Consider the following 3,784-nt stretch of genomic DNA (forward strand, 5'->3'; position numbering starts at 1 on the left):
GGTTGGTGGGTATAGGCCATGTAAATCATACTTGTAAATCGCATCTATATCTCCTTGCCCCCCGTTTCACTTATACAAGGAGCAAGACTACTACAAGCTGCATAGGTTTAGATTGCACAGATAATACCATAGACACAGACTTTGGAATCCTTATAGAGGGTCGGATTGTTTTAAGTGGGAACAGAGGCCTCCTTTAGGGGATACTGCGCACTTTTTTACCACATTTTTTATTAGGTTAGGGAGGCAGTGCGGGATACTGTGATTATCAGGTTAGGCTGGGAGAGGGAGAATGGTGAGTACTGATTACACCCTCTCAGCTCCGTGGGCTCTGCCTTAACTGCTTCTCACAGCCCTACAAATGCTACTCCCTAATGAATATTCTACAGCCCACCCTGCCCATCATATGCTACTGGCCGCCTCCTCAATGCTCCCCTACACCCATTTTGCTTTACCGTATCTCGCTGAAATAAATAAAGAAATGCGCTGTTCAATCTTCCTCCCTCTGTTGTTATCCTTCCCATTCTTCCCCATAACCAGGAACCCGCCAGCTGTCTTTTACCTCCTTGAAGAGCGAGGGACTTAAGACGAGCCATTGCAGTGTTCTTTGTACACTAAAGTGATAATATGATTTGTACCTTTGACAGGATATGTTGTTTATTGCATGGATTAACAGACTAGAATGATTGTTTATACTAGTAGGTAGTCAAATAGAAGGAAGAGGAAGGAGGAGGAGGATTAAAGGGAGAGTTCCAAAGAATGATGTAGGTTAAGTAAACAACACGTTTCTGGCTCTTTCATACCTGTTTTGGGACTTGTTCTATTAGGTAAGGAGAGAGGAAGAAGAGGAGGCAGAGGAGTATGAGAAAAGGAGGAAAACTAAAAAGGAATTACATAGATACACAGATTATAAAAGACCTTGCAGTCCTCACGAGGTAACCTGCCCTAGGACTACTAAAGTGGTAATAGAAGAAAAGTATGATCCTCCCTGGCGGAGAATCGAACCCCGGTCTCCCGCGTGACAGGCGGGGATACTAACCACTATACTACCGAGGACGAGGATATTATTCCACTATACTCCGAGACCTAGGTATTATTCGACTGAGGAATAGGGAGACGCCGAACAGAAAGACGAAGGTCGGAAGAGGAAGAGGAAGGAAGAGAGACGAAGAGTGAGGAAGGAGAGAAGGAAAAGGTGGAGGAGGAAGAAGAGGCGGAGGAGGAAGAAGAGGCGGCACAGAAAAAGCGCAAAGAAAAAAACAAAACAAAAACAAACGTAAGGAGTTGGAGAAGACGAAGGAGGAGGAGGGAGGAGAAGAGGAAAGGAAGATGAGGAAAAGTAGGATGAGAAGTAGGAAAATGAAAAGGATGAGGAGAAAGAGGAAGCGGAAGATGTGAGAAAGGACTAGAAAGATGAGAAAAAGGAAGAGTAAAAGGAAGAAAAGGGTGAGGAAAAGAAGGAAGAGGAAGAAAAACAGGATGAGGAAAAGGAAGAAGAGGGAGAAAAAAAAAGAAAAAGAGACGACCCCGTTTGTTTGGGCAGACGTATCCCTTATATTGTTCTGGGTCCTCGCTTGGCTGCTCTTCAGTTTCCAGCCTCATCGATACCTGCAGGGAGAGAGTGCGTTTGTCTTGCCTCCCACATTTTTCTTTCTCGATACATGCACTGCACTTCTTGCCTCCCCTTGCCTGCCTTGCCTGGTTTGCTCGTCTGGTAGTGGTCCATTAGCTTCCACTTAAGATACGTTACGGTGTGCTGGATCGCCTTGTGCTGAATGCTGAGTGTGTGTACGAGTGTTTAGTGTGTGAAGGTGTTTAGTCCTCGTCGGAGCCTGAGAACCCAAAGTGTGTTTTTGTTATTGAATATGTATCTTATTTTTATTTAGTCATGCGAGATGCAGACCTGTGTTGTGTTGCGTGTTGTTCAGTGGTTATTTATGTTTTTTTGTGATTTATGTGTGTGTTTGTATGTGTGTGTGTATATGTGTGTGTGTGTGTGTGTGTGTGTGTGTGTGTGTGTGTGTGTGTGTGTGTGTCCGGCATACTTTACACCGTAAAAATAATTGAGGCGTAGAGTTTTGATTCAGAGAGAGAGAGAGAGAGAGAGAGAGAGAGAGAGAGAGAGAGAGAGAGAGAGAGAGAGAGAGAGAGAGAGAGAGAGAGAGAGAGAGAGAGAGAGAGAGAGAGAGAGAGAGAGATTTAAAAAAAAAGTAAAACAAATGAGTGAATGAAAGAACCAAGCTAGAGAGAGAGAGAGAGAGAGAGAGAGAGAGAGAGAGAGAGAGAGAGAGAGAGAGAGAGAGAGAGAGAGAGAGAGACCGAGTGACAGTGTGAGTGTAGTAAAGGTGGAGGGGAGGAACTTCACACGGGGGGACATGGACAGGTGAGCTTGTAAATGGCATGACTCCGGGCTAGATAACCCTCGTGACGCCCTCCCTCCACCGCCCAACCCTCCCTCCCACCCTCCCTCCACCACCCCAGCCCTCCATCTATCCATCCATCCATCCAGCCACCAGCTCATCTTCCGCAGTAGGACTTAGAGTGTTACCAAGGACACGTACTGTTTTATTTCCCTAGTTAATTGAGGAGTCGCATGAAGACGGGCAGTTGATGATGTTTAATGAAGGAAGGAGAAAGGGACCGAGCGATAAGGACGGTAAAAGGCATTTGTCATTAGTACAATGTGTATAGAGGCAGGCAGGCAGGAAGATATACTTACAGACAAACAGGTAGACAGATAGGCAGGCAGGCAGGCAGGCAAGCAGACAGACAGACAAACAGACCCAAATAGATAGGTAGATAGACAGGGAAGCAGGAAGGCAGGAGGCAGACAAAGCCATAGACACACACACACACACACACACACACACACACACACACACACACACACACACACAGAGAGAGAGAGAGAGAGAGAGAGAGAGAGAGAGAGAGAGAGAGAGAGAGAGAGAGAGAGAGAGAGAGAGAGAGAGAGAGAATAACGCACAAAGATATATCAACATCTATACATGAAAAAAAAAAAAACTTAAAATCTTGCCAAATAATCACCTAGGTTTTCCATTACTTTTTATTAACATTGAAATTCCTGCCTGTGTATCCTTTATTTGCATTAAGTAGCAGGTGAGAGAGAGAGAGAGAGAGAGAGAGAGAGAGAGAGAGAGAGAGAGAGAGAGAGAGAGAGAGAGAGAGAGAGAGTGTTAAGCAAATGAGTGAGTGAGCGAGTGCATGAGTATGTTGTCAGAACCACTTCATATTTTTCGCAGGTGGGCTCGAATGTTCTGTTCTGACGCCTCTCGAGGGTCCTGGAGAGCCACTACACCTGAAGGTACAGAGTGTAGTGCGCGGCGGAGGTGTGAGGCGTTGTGTGCTTGTGTGGTTGGGCGGGGAGGGGGCGGCTGTTCTTGGCTTGTGTTCCTGGTGCCCTTTGTGTGGTTGTTGCGGCATCCTTGGTGTTGTCATGTGTGTGTGTGTGTGTGTGTGTGTGTGTGTGTGTGTGTGTGTGTGTGGTCATCATCATCGGTCATATAAACTCCCTGTCTCTTATACTCTCTCCTTCACAAGCAATTAACACCATGTCCTACTTTTCTCAACTAGCCTCACAGAAGGACGTCATATTATTCATCTTAGGTCGCAGAGAAAACACACACACTCGAGGTCAGTCTGGCTGTAGTGAAGCAGGAGTTAGCTGGAGTTAGTTGTCGTGGTAGTCGTTAATGTGTCTCCCTCTCTCATTAGTCATCCTTTTCTATAATGACCGCGACGGGTTTGTAAAAGTACTATATGTATA

Source organism: Scylla paramamosain, chromosome 27 (genome assembly GCF_035594125.1).
Source record: "Scylla paramamosain isolate STU-SP2022 chromosome 27, ASM3559412v1, whole genome shotgun sequence".
In the NCBI taxonomy this organism is placed as follows: Eukaryota; Metazoa; Arthropoda; class Malacostraca; order Decapoda; family Portunidae; genus Scylla; species Scylla paramamosain.